The sequence below is a fragment of the Macaca fascicularis genome, chromosome 2 (genome assembly GCF_037993035.2).
Source record: "Macaca fascicularis isolate 582-1 chromosome 2, T2T-MFA8v1.1".
Classification (NCBI taxonomy): domain Eukaryota; kingdom Metazoa; phylum Chordata; class Mammalia; order Primates; family Cercopithecidae; genus Macaca; species Macaca fascicularis.
In genome coordinates, this window is record NC_088376.1 from 92,402,266 (window position 1) to 92,416,021 (window position 13,756).

Here is a 13,756-nt window from a genome sequence, read left to right on the forward strand (position 1 = left end):
CTTCAAAATGTACTGCGAATAAATCACTTTGGAGCATTTATCTAAGGAATTGCCATTCTCACTCCCCACCCCATACCTTGGTGTTTCTTATCCATTCATATTCCCAGGTACCCTGAGTTCAGAAAGCAGCAGCTGACTGTGTAGCATGTGAGGATACCTATCCATGGGACCAGAGAAAGGGAATGGATACAAGGGACATTAGGACGGAAGAGCCTACAGGTTTTCATGACTGGAGGAATGGGAGAGGCTAGGGAGAAAGGTAAGAGTTCAACTTAAATCAGAGATTTCAAGCTGGGTGATAAAGAGAATCATGATACCACAAGCAGAGACAGAAAAGAAAAAAAAACTGGTTTTGAGAGCAAGATGATGCATTTCATTTTAGATATAGAATTTCCAAACTGATGACAGGATGTCCAAATAGAAACATCTGGCAGAAAACTGCAGATGCAATAGTGCAGCTAAAAAGAAGGGTTGAGACTGGAGATGGTAATGTGATCATTTTCATTTATGCAATGGTTATGTCATTATAATAGATGAGATATCTGAAGAGGAGGGAAGGGAAACAAAGCAGAGCATGTGGCTAGATCTCTAAGGTATGAAGAAGAAGAGAAGCCAGTGAAAGAAAGGAGAGGAAAGGTAATCAGAGAAACTGGATAGGAACTGTAGTAGCTCAGAGTTACAGAAGTCAAAGGAGGAAGATAATCAAGAAAGTAGAGATTCAGTTGCATGAAGCAGTAGGAAAAAAAGACCAGTGAAAATGAGGATCACAAAAAAATTAGGTGCTTGCTTTGTCAGCACATATACTAAAATTGGAATGATACAGAGAAGATTAGCATGGTCCCTGTGCAAGGAGAACATGCAAATTCATGAAGTGTTCCATATTTATTAGGAGGCTATTGGTATGTTTTAGTAGAGCCAGATTTTAGGGTAATGAGGCAATGGGAAGATAGGTTATGACACCACCAGCAGAAATAGAAAAGAGAAGAATTGGTTTGAGAGCAAAATGAAACATTTCATTTTAGACATGGAATTTTCAAACTGATGACAGGATATCCAAATAGAAACTGACAAATAGAAATATAATGTGAACACATATGTAATTTCAAATTTTCTATTAGCCACGTTGTTATTTTTTAAATCACTCTTCCCTTTAAAATCCTTCCACAGCTCTCCATTTATCCAGAATAAATCTAAACTCTTTAGTATACAAAGTCCTTCTAGGATAGTCTCTTATGCCTCCTCTAGCCCAGCCCCAACCTGCATTATGAAACAGCCATATTGGGTTTCTGCAGTGCCTTACATGTGCCATGCTGTCTCACATCTCTGTATTCTTTCTCCTCTACCTATAGTCCACTGTTCCCCTGACCCCTGCCCTAGTATACCTTTCTACTCCTACTAATCCTTCAAGACTCAGCTTGTGTCACCTTCTCTGTGAAGCCTCCTCTAAATGCTAAACTCATTCTTCATTTTAACACCCTGCATATCTTTCTTACAGCACTCATCACTCAGCACTGTGCTTTCTGGAAGCAACCAAGATATCCTTCAATAAGTGAATGGATAAACACACTGTGGCACATCATACAATATACTATTACTCAGTGATTTTTAAAAAGATAAATGAGCTATCAAGCCACAAAAGACATGGGGGAAACTTAACTGTATATTGCTAAGCGAAAGAAGGCAGTCTATAAAAGCTACATACTATTTGATTCCAACTATATGACATCCTAGAAAAGGTAAAACTATGAGGACAGGAAAAAGATGAGTGGTTTCCAGGCTTAGGGGAGGAATGGAGGGATGGTGAGACATTGGGATTTGGGGGGTGATGAAACTATTTTGTATGATACCGTAATGGTGAACACATGATATTATACATTTCTCTAAACTCAGAACTTTATAATATAAAGAGTGAATCCTAATGTAAACTACAGACTTTTGTTAATAATAATGTGTCAATATTGGTTCATCAAGTGTAATCTAATTTAAGAGAAGTGAACTATTAACACAAGGCAGTATAAGAAGCCATAACATTTCAGACGGCTGGATTACTAGAGGACTTGTGTTAATAGTTCATTTCACTGTCCTTAAAAGCAGGAATCATATTTCTTTGTGCTCTTGAATCAACAAAGGTGCCTAGCAGAATTCTACACTATAAGAATCATCTATCTATTCACTGACTTATGACTCTGGAGAAAATAAAAACCCTACCATGTTTGTAAAGTTTGAGCTTTTCCTTTATTTGGAAGATGAAAATATGCTACTTATTACCACCTTTTGACTTGCATAAACTGAATCTCTAATTCCTATTACAGAACTCTTATGTAATGTTAATTATAACACTTATATTCTTAGCTGTTTTATCTATTATATTTCCCTGAAGACTGGCACATATTTTTTAAGCTTGTTGTTGAAATGGATTGAAAGGAAGCATGCTACACATATGACAGGATATACCTAGCAACATTATGGCCTAAATTTTTTTTTCTTAGGTTGGGGCAATCCAAATATTTTGTTTGATTAGCAACATTAGTAGATATTGTGGTTCAGAAGAATATGGCAATCATATATTTATTACTAGTTTGAACTGTTGTCCAATATAAAATAGTACTGCAAGTGAAGAACCAGGGAAAGCCAGATGAGAAGGTTTCTTGACTGGTTTAGTAAAGTATTCTCCATTCAAAGCATAAATAATATTTTGCTTCATGTTGACTACTGAATATACTCCATAGCCTCAAGCTAATATTGAATAGACACTGCTATTAATCCATTACATATGTTCAATGTAGTTAATCTTTTAAATAGTATATCACTAAAAAAGCTCATCAGGACTCATCAATTTAGACTAATTGAAGAAAAGCCTAACATGGTAAACAGAGTGATAAATCATCTTAAATTAATCTTAATACCTAAAATACACAGGGTAATTACATGATACCTAGTTGACTTCTTCAAAACTTGCTTCAGTGAATAAATTTGAAATTAACATACTTGTTGCTGTGTCCTTCTGAACTATAAAAGACCTATGGAAAGTTTGTTCTAATAAATCATGAGATGTAAATTCACTGAGCGTAGATTTCAGTGTGCATCTTAAAATTATTTCCTTTATTCATTTTTCACAAAAAAATCAAGCAGTCCTCTTTCTAAGACCTGGAGAAGTGAAAATATAAATTTATAAGAGCACAGTGATGCTTACCTAGAGATACTATGGATAAGAAAAATGCAGGGTTCCACCGTGGTTGCACTAAAAGGTAGTTTCTGTGAGTGGTAGTCTAGAAAATAATCTAAAATCTTAGAATAAGTCCCCACTCATGTAGATGGCAACAGCCTTCAGTTCCCTGCACCACAGACTTCCTAAAATTCCATGTATTGCAAAAATTCTAAAATCTTATCATGATACTAAATTGGGTATTCACTATCAAGCAATAAATTGTTCAAATGGCTAATATGATTTTGTCTTTTAAAAATACTGCATTTTCCACTTATTTTGAATACCAAAATGAATGGAGTATGTATCACTCTGGCTCCTGGTACAAAGAGACAGCTCACTCAAACTGTATAATTGAGAAGAATTTAATAGAGGCACTATTTGCAGAAATATGGAAGGGCTAAGGGAAACCAGTTAGGGATACTGTTTTATTCCAGAGCTTGCAACTGTGAGAAGGTATAACTCCCCTGGATCTGATGTGTACAGGGAGAAGATGGCTACTAAACCTGGAGAGGAAAGGGCAATTGACAGGATCAATAGCCTTTAAAAGAGGAACCATTCACCCTATTGTGATATAGCAGGGAGAGCCCCTAGAGTATATATGTTCTGACCTCCCTCTCTAGGGAGATTCCCACTGGCTGAACACAATCAGAAGCCAGAGGGCAAATGTGTTCTTTGATACAATCCTTATAGGTAAGTCCCCGGGCACAGAGAAGGTTGGGAAAAAAAAAAAGTAGAGAGTGAATCTGGAGAGCAAGTGGGAAATATTCAAGGTAGTAGTATTCTTGCTACAGGTAACAGAAAATAAAATCAAGCTAATCCAAGCAAACAAGGGAATTCATTGACTTATGTACCTTAAAAGTATAGGAGTAGCTCTATCTTCAAGCCCAGCTCAGCTGATCCAGCATCTCAAAGGATGTTGCTGGGATTCAGTATCTTTCCATCTGTCAGCTCTGTTCTCCTCCATGTAGACTTCACTCAAAGCCTCCATGTGGTGGCAAGATATCTGATAGTAATTTCAGCTTGACATTCCAAAAAAATAATAAATAATAATTTAAATTAAACTAATAAAATTTTAAAAGGTCCTTTCAACACTTTAATCAGAGATCCTGGGCTTGACTACTGTTGTCCTAAATCAAGTCACCTGCCCATTCCTAAGCCAATCAATTTAATCGTAAGTATTAAGCAAGATGATTGGCCTGTCTTTAGATTCAGTGCTACAGGCCAACCACAGCCCAATGACAGAGAGTGGAGAAAGGGTGAGCCCTTGGGTACTATTACCAAAACTAGGAAAAATAGATACTAGGCAACCAAAAAACAACAAATAACCACTAAAGCCCCAGTACCATATTTGGAATCTGATTCTCTTCTTAGCTGTCAAGTGTCATGATGTTCAGGAATATAAGAACCTACCAGTTTAGGCTAAGTAGCATTTAAAAATATGGTGACAACGTCTACCTTCTAATTTCCACATTTTATGCCAATAAAGACATGAAACAAATGTTTATATATATACATTTATATATATATATATAAAACTTGCCATATGCAATAATTTGATTTGTGTTATTAAATATTTCTATTGCCTTTCTTGATTTCATAAGCACTTTCCACAACATAAGCATTCTGTTTAGCCTGCTAATCCCTGAAAAAAGAAAGCCATTTATATTTTTGTTGTTAGTTATATTTTCTTCCCAAACTCCTTCTATTGGCACAGGAGGGTGAATTAATGAGTCAATTTGATGTTAGTTATAAAATAAATGACACTTTGGGCTATATTACTCTGAAAAGGAAGTGTAACTTCTTTCCCAAAACAAAAGGTTATGAAAACTAAAGATCACATAGTCACAGAAATTTAAAGCTGGAAATGTACAAGTTATTTTAGGCATTAAGAACCAATGAAACCCATGGCCAGGCACTGTGGCTCACGCCTGTAATCCCAGTACTTTGGGAGGCCAAGGCAGGCGGATCACGAGGTTAGGAGCTCGAGACCAACCTGGACTGTATGGTGAAACCCCATCTCTACTAAAAATATAAAACGTTAGCCAGGTGTGGTGGCGCAGGCCTGTAGTCCCAGCTACTCAGAAGGCTGAGGCTGGAGAATCACTTGAACTCGGGAGGCAGAGGTTGCAGTGAGCCAAGATCATGCCACTGCACTCAAGCCTGGGCAACAGAGTGAGACTCTGTCAAAAAAAAAAAAAAATCGAAGTGACCCTAAATTAGATAGCATTTTATAATAAAATATTGTATAAATGTAAGTTCATGTCCCAAAGAAATTATAGTATGATGAGGTAACAATGGTAGAGCTGCTATATTTTAACCAGGTATACTACTACATGAACTTGCAACTCACAGTGAATTTTTCCAAGTGAGTGGCAAGGAATTACTAGAACTGAGCTTAGATGTGTATTTTCCTTAAATCATCCTGATGTTTAGAGAAGAAAAGCTTTAACCAAGTAGACAACATAGTATTCTGTTCTCTCAGATCACAATGATAGGGTAGATGGAGATTTTTAATGTAGCTGCATATGTGCTGATAAGACAAAGTGAAGTATGCAAGTATTTAATCATCATGTCTTTAAAATGATAGAGAAGATCATTTCTTTTTAGCTGTCTATGATGCTTTTATTTATTTATTAATTTACTTTTCCTTTCAATAACATACCTACATATTACTTTGTAAATTGCTTACCTACACAAAGTGCATTAGCTTCGCACAAATTTGTTGACTGGTTTCATGTTTCTCTACAGAAATAAGTACATTTCTAAACTTATTCAGGAATGAATCTAAAGCTACATGTTTAGAAGAGCAATTGGGGAGCAGGATATTATTTTATTTTAGCCTGTTTAACAAGAAACAAACTGAGATGTACCAAAATGAAACCAACTGAGACGTACCAAAATAAATAGTGCACTTAGCACTATTTAAGATTGCTTTCTTTTTGCCCTCTTCCTCTTCCCTAGTTGTTGCTGAGCTGGGAGTCTTAATAAATGCCACCATGCCATCCTGATAGAAGAGTTGTGTACTTTGAATTTTAACCAGTCTCATTCTTAGGAGCTGGTGTCCTTGGAGATCATGTCTCCCCACTGTGTTGATAATCTACTGAGACATGGCAGCATTTTCTTCTGATCTTCTCGCATCTTCCCCAGGGGTTTCCTCATCCTGGCTAAGGAAGCGAATAAGTCTCCCCCAAGTCTGTTTAGTTCCACTTTCTCACCTATAGTCTATGCCCTTTCTTTCTTGTGGACACAGAAAAACATTCACTGCTTTTTTCCATGCCTCTTGGACTCCACAGAGTCCCAGGGTTGTCCAGCAGGTATTCACTGTTCTAAAGCATCACTTATGCATTTTCTGATTCATTTTTTTCAAGTTGCCACAGCATGGTAAACCTCGGCAAGCCTACTAGAGCTCCAGGGAGAAAGTGTAAGACACAGAGACTAGACTCATCAGAGGAAGACGGGGAGAAGAAATTTACCTCTACTCTCTTCCTTCATTGTACTTGCACCAGAATTTATTCCAAGGCAGAAACCGACAGGAAAAATATAAATAAATAAATACCTAAGTTATTTTTCCTTTCTTCCATCTCCATTCCTACTCTGCTTTTTTTTTTAGTTTGTTTGTTTGTTTGTTTGTTTGAGACGGAGTCTTGCTCTGCTGCCAAGCTGGAGTGCAGTGGCGTGATCTCGGCTCACTGCAACCTCCCTCTCCCAGGTTCAAGTGATTCTCCTGCCTCAGCCTCCCAATTAGCTGGAACTACAGGTGTGCACCACCACGCCCAGCTAATTTTTGTATTTTTAGTAGAGACGGGGTTTCACTACGTTAGCCAGGATGGTCTCGATCTCTTGACTTCATGATCTGCCAGCCTTGGCCTCCCAAAGTGCTGGGATTACAAGCGTGAGCCACCGTGCCCGGCCTCAATTTGCATACATATTTAGAATAGGTCTTTAAAAGTCCAAGTCCATTAATTTTGCCTGTTTCTAGAACTGTTTTCTATCAATGGATTTTTCAAACCTGGTTATGGGTCACATTTTCATGGGTTTTTTTTTTTTTTTTTTTTTGCATGTCTAGTAACTTTTGATATCTATATATATATATTGGACATGTTGAATTGCATTGTTTATTTTGAAACTTCCTTTTCAACCTTGTTAAGAAGGGTCTAGAATAGATTTTACTAGAAGACTACTTTTAGCCCTTCTTCTTAGGACTAAAACCAAAAAGCGGTATGGCCTTTTGGCAATCTCTAATGAATTGTCTGAGTGTTCCACAGGGTCTTTCCACCCTAGTTGTTCAGTCCTGTGAAATTCTGATACTTGTTCAGCTTATAGCTTCCCAGTAATTATTCTTTCCCTGGTAATTGTTCTTTGGTCTTGTGGAGTCTCACCCTATATTTGTGCAGATTAGTAATCAAATACTCAAAAGGAACCTATGCAGATTTCTGGAGTTCTTTCCCTGCTTAGCTCTCTCCTCTTTGGTCTCCTGCCCATAAATTTCAGCTGTTTGAGCCTCTCCAAACTCTAATATCTGTCTCATCATCTCATCAAGGCTGCCATGCTCTGTCTGCGTTTCACCTCTCTGCACCTTGCCCAGTAATTGCCTCTAACCAGAAAACCCAGCACTAATAACAGTTATCTAGTGTATTTTTCTTCTCTCAGACAGTGCAGTCCTTCATGGCCTGTTGTCCAATATCTAAAAGCAGTTGTTTCATATAATTTTGTTGTTTCCTTTCTGTGGCAGGGGATTTGTTATGGCAGAAGGGTTAGTCTTGTACCAGTTCCTCAGTCATAGCTGCAATCAGGAGTCAAGGCTTTTGACTTTCTTCATGTATACTATTATTGACAGTCTGTGAAACAATAGTTACCCTTCTATGGTAAGTGCCCCACTGAGAAAAGCATCACCATTTAATCATGTAGACCAGGAAAAAACATCAATAATTCCTAAGTCATGCTGCCATACCTTAACCCCAGTTGCCATAGGTCTGCAAACTAGATTTATTGTCAAATTCTATTACTACTGCAATGACTATAATCCAGGTATGTGACATAGTAAGATAGGGCTAGAAGTCTGATTGACAATACAGGACAAAAGATAATTTACTGGAACAGAGGAAGAAGATGGGTACAGGAGCTAGAAATTACTTCCAGAAGAACAGTAAAGGAACTGAGTACTGTTCTTTTCTAATTAAACTGAAAAAAGTTCCTTGGGGAGCTGGTATTTGATCACTTCATGGTCTTTGGGAAAATAAAACATAGTATGTGGAAGAGAGTAAATGGATGCTAAAGTGAGGAAGAACTAAGACAATTTTCATAACTCCCTCCAAGACCTAAGATGTGACATGGTAAGGCTAGCCTTACAGAAGAAGTGTGTCATATGCCCCAAGTGAACATGGGTCTTGCATGGATCTTAGAGAAACTGAAATGAACATCCATGATAGAGTTTTAGGAAAACTGAAAGTTACATACAACCTAAATGGACAAGCATGCCAAAAATATCACATATGAGTTCTCAGAACAGATAAGGCATCAATGTTTGAAAAAGACAAAGAGGTTTGTAAAAGACAGACTGCCCAGAGATATCTCAGCAGCAATATCCTGTCAATCCACTCAGTATTACCTATACAAAACATATTTTTAAATAATTTTAATAGACTCTATCATAAGAAAATCTGTCTCCTAGTTCAACTCTCTTGCTCCATGAGAACTGGGAAAAGAGTTTATGTAAACCAAGACTGTTCCACAAAACAAATATCCTAGTAAATGATACAGAAATTTCACTGATACAGTTTGCACAACACTAGCTCCAAGGGTCCTACAGAGACTATTTTGTCATGCAATTCAGAAAATGAGTTATCTTTAATTTAGCCTGAAATAAAAGGCAATGACAATGGCTTAGAAATATCTTAATTATACAGAGATAGTCAAGGTGACGGTATTTATTATTGTCAAATTATACTATTTCATTGTGAATTTTTTTCTTCCCTATATCTTTAAATTATAAAAGACTACTAGTTATTTTATTCTGTGGAGCTGATGGAAGCTACAAAAAACAGTATACTTTTCCTTTCATATCCAAGTCCATAGGTTTAGAATTAAGGAAAAGATTCCTCAGGATGAAAGTAAAACATCAGCAATAACCACTCACACGATCTTTTTTCAACTGGGATTTTCCTATGATTTGTTCATTACTGAATTCCCAGCACCTACAGCTATTTGGAACAAAGAGATAGTCAAATAAATGTTAGGCGAATTTCTGAGTTACAATTCTCACATTCGTGCTAGTCACCACGATGCCAATGAAAATGAATACAATAAATTCTGGACTGTTGGCTAATGAAAAGTCTCCGAAAAAATAAAAATAAAAACATAGCCAAACAACTTTCCTAAGATAATGGTGTTTCTTTTGTTTGTTAGAGGTGAAATGTGGCCACAGAAACAGACATGAAATGGTTAACAGCAAAATTCTAGGCTGCTACAATTAGGAATGGCTTTGATCACTCAGAAAAGGAAGTCACCTGGAGTCAATGACCCATGCAAAATCGGTCATCACATGACCCAAAATTTTTTACTCAATGCTCGACACATAAATTATTGTTCAGAAACCACCATGGAGGAGGAGTATCTTTAAGTTCTAGACCTTGAAAGGGGCAAAATAAAAAAGCTTTATAAGCTTAGAAATTTTGTTGATAAAGGCCTTTAAATCAACTTAAATCAATTTTAGACCAAAAGACTATGAAATCTCTACCATTCATATTATAACTCTGATATGAGTAAGAAATGATGATGCAACTCAGATTGATATTGGCTGTAAGTGTGGAACCCAGTAGATTAAATGAGGCAGAATTTCTATACATTCCTAGCGACTTCAGCTGTTCCTCAAATCATGTGATTTCCAGCTGCTTCACCATCGTGGGGCTGTAATGCTTTAAATAGGCTTCATTGTCTTAAAATATGACATTGAAGTAGGACATAATTGCGATGGTTAATTATGTCAACTTGCCTGGGCCATGGTGCCCAGATAGGTAGTCGCACATTATTCAAAATGTTTCTGTGAGGGTGTTTGGGGTGAGGTTAACATTTAAATTGATGAACTCTGAGTAAAGCAGATTGCCCTCTATCATCCGAGTAAGGCCTTATCCAGCTAGCTAAAGATCTGAATAGAACAAAAGACTGACCTCCATCAAGAAAGAGGGCCATCTACCAGCAGATAGCCTTCAGACTTAAACTGCAGCATTAGCTTTTCCTTGGTCTCCAGCTTGCCAGTCTACCCTGTATACTTTCATTTGCCAGCCACCTAAATCACATGAGCCAATTCCTTAAAATAAATTTCCTTCTAAAGATACATATACCCATCTTATTGGTTCCGCTTCCCTGAAAAACCATAATATGAGAAATATGCAGATATTTGTCCCATAAGCTTGGACTACCACAGAGAGACTATCCCTAGTCTCAGATACAATGAAATAAACAATTATTAACACAAGATAAAAGACAAAATCCAAATGTAAACCTGGAGTGGCAGATAAAGGAACAAAACCAGAGGATTACATTTGTTTTTAGCTGGCACATCATTCAACTCATATTTGAGCTTATTTTAAGACAAACAAACAAAAACCTTCCATGAAGTCAAGTTAAAAAAAAAAAAAAAAAATCCACCTCCCTGCTTCTGAAGTATCTAATCACCATGCTGCCTGAACCTGTCTAGAAAGCACTTTTATTTCAGGTTTGACCTGCAACATGGGCTACTTTTTTGTTATATTACCCTTTGCCAGTTGCTATAATACCCAATGACATGTTTTGTTTACCATAAATACCTCCAAGCCAACAGATGGTCCCATTGCCCAGAACTGAAGTTTATTTCCAGTCCCCCACTTCCATCCAACCTGGTTAACTAAGTCTTTCTCACCCACATATATGACATACTATGACCCATCCATTACTCTGAGTGTGATTTTTACACATAAATATTTGTACATAGTCATTCATTCATTCAAACGCATTTATTTAGTATCTGCTATGTGCCAGGCACTGAGCACAGAGCCATGATGTATGGAGTACAGAGCCATGAACAAGACTGATACGGCCCTGCCATCATGAATCTTATATTTTAGTGGGGAATACAGACAATCAATAAGGAAATAAATTATGATAAATGTATGCTAGAAATAAATGGAGTGCTGTGAGAAAGAAGAAGTACCCTTAAGTTGAGAACTGAAGATAAAGAGAAATTAAAGTGAGGGAAGAGTGTTTTAAAAAACAAGTACAAAAAATAAAATAAAATAAAATAAAAAGAGAAAAAACAAGTACAAAAGCTATGAGGTGGGGAAAATTTGGTGTATTTAGAAAATACCAGAAAATCTATGTGGTTGAATTCTGATGATTGATGAAAAGGGTTGAAAATGAAAATGAGTTAGGAAACATAGACAGAGACAAGATCATGGAGGGCTTTATAATGAGTTTACTTGGGCAAAGAATGGAGCCCTCCTGAACTTAGAAATAAAATTACTTTCTGAGAAAGTGAAACCATGAAAGATCAAAGTATAATGAATAAGAAACACCATCTGTGGAAATGACTACAGTCAGAAAAGAAAGTGTATGTGTGTAGAATTTGAGAAGTGTACAGTTCTTTTTTCTATGTCTAGGACTGCCATCTAGACATAGAGAATACTTTAGTGACTAAAGTATAGCCATAGAAAACATTGATTAGTATATTATTATAACTTAAGCTGAAACCTAATCAATGATATAGAATCCTGTCAGAAGAACTAACCTGTTAAAAAGTCTGAGATATTCCTTAAAGCAGGAGTCTCCAGCCCCGAGACCACGGACAGGTACCAGTCGATGGCCTGTTAGGAATCAGGCCACACAGCAGGGGGTAAGCAGCAGGCAAGAGAGCGAAGCTTCATATATTTTTACAGCCACTCCCCATCGCTCACATTAGCGCCTGAACTCCACCTCCTGTCAGATGAGCCGCAGCAATAGATTCTTACAGGAGTGAATACCCTACTGTGAACTGCACATGCAAGGGATCTAGGTTGCACACTCCTTATGAGTATCTAATGCTTGATAATCTGTCACTGTCTCCCATCATCCCCAGACGGGACCATCTAGCTGCAGGAAAATAAGCTCAGGGCTCCTATTGATTCCACATTATGGTGAGTTGTATAATTATTTCATCGTATATTACAATGTAATAGTAACAGAAAAAAGAGCATAATAAATGCAACACACTTGAATCATCCCAAAACCATCCCCACTGCCCCAGTCCATAGAAAAATTGTCTTCAATGAAATCGGTCCCTGGTGCCAAAAAGGTTGGGGATCGAGGATCGCTGACTTAAAGGTAACCTCTCTAGCCATCATTTGCTGTGTGTGAGGGAGAGGGGGTTGGAGACAAAAAGGAAAATATATTACTCGGCTGAGTTCTCAGTATCTTACTGTCTATTTTATATATTGGGCTTCCATTTTAAGAAAGTTAAAACAAAATTGAAAGCAGTTTTCAAATATAGACATAGTAGCAGTCATATTCCCAATATATTTGCTATTAATCAGTTATATATATAGCATATGTATACATTTATATTTTATATATTATATACAAGTGTGTGTGTGTGTGTGTGTGTGTGTGTGTAAAAGATTAAAGAGAGAAAGAAAAGGATGCCAGGCAACCACAGTTTTTGATTGTCTTAGAAGAAATACACATGCAGAGGAAACGAATGCATAAGATTACATAGTTTGATGAAATCAGTCATTAAAAACACCCAACAGGCTGCTTTTGTTCTTATTTTGGGCTCACAAACAAGCTTCTGACTGAAGTTGGCTTTCCACAGGAGAATATATTGATACTCAATATGAGTTTCTGATTCACATAACATTTATAGTTCACCCTTAATACATTGTCAATGTGATTTGTAAGTCAGTGTTTAGTTTGGTTAGTGTGTATCAATATGTCGAGTCTTACTTGAATTTCTGCACTTGAAAAACTTATGATCAGTATCCAAAACTCAATCTACCTCATGGAACTGCCACACTGAGACTTCCAAACAGTGATTAGCCAGTCTCTGCCTGTGACTTCTGTGGCTGGTCCCTTTTCTAACTACAACTAAAGGAACTGTAAAGAATTTGATTCATTTAAAGAGACCAGCCACAGTAGGAATCCACACTTACCAGTACTGCAATACAATAGGAAAATAACTTCATACTGATTTCATAGAAAAAGCAGCACACTGGCTTAAAGGGAGACATGCAGTTTTAGCACCTGAACAGTTTTCATCATGGAACAGTGAATGTTAAGGGTTAGATCTCAAAGTTCATCTCATCCAACCCCTTAGTTTTAAAGGTGGCAAGAGAGGCATGGAAGATTAGATTATTTACCCAAAATACAGCTGGGACTTCTGGGCTAAGCTCTTTCCACTGTGATAACTCCCTATTTCACAATAGTTGCTCACACTCTTTATTTATTTATTTATTTTTTGAGACAGAGTCTCACTGTGGTTTCCCAGGCTGGAGTGCAACGGTGCTCACTGAAATCTCCACCTCCTGGGTTCAAGCGATTCTT

General features: G+C 37.1%; 1 non-coding gene across 1 annotated transcript; it reads left to right on the forward strand.

The window, feature by feature from the left end:
* The first annotated feature begins 779 nt into the window (after positions 1-779).
* On the forward strand, positions 780-886 carry LOC123571955 (U6 spliceosomal RNA). Its single transcript, XR_006696313.1, has one exon. It is a non-coding gene; the product is annotated as a U6 spliceosomal RNA (small nuclear RNA).
* Positions 887-13,756: the final 12,870 nt, after the last annotated feature.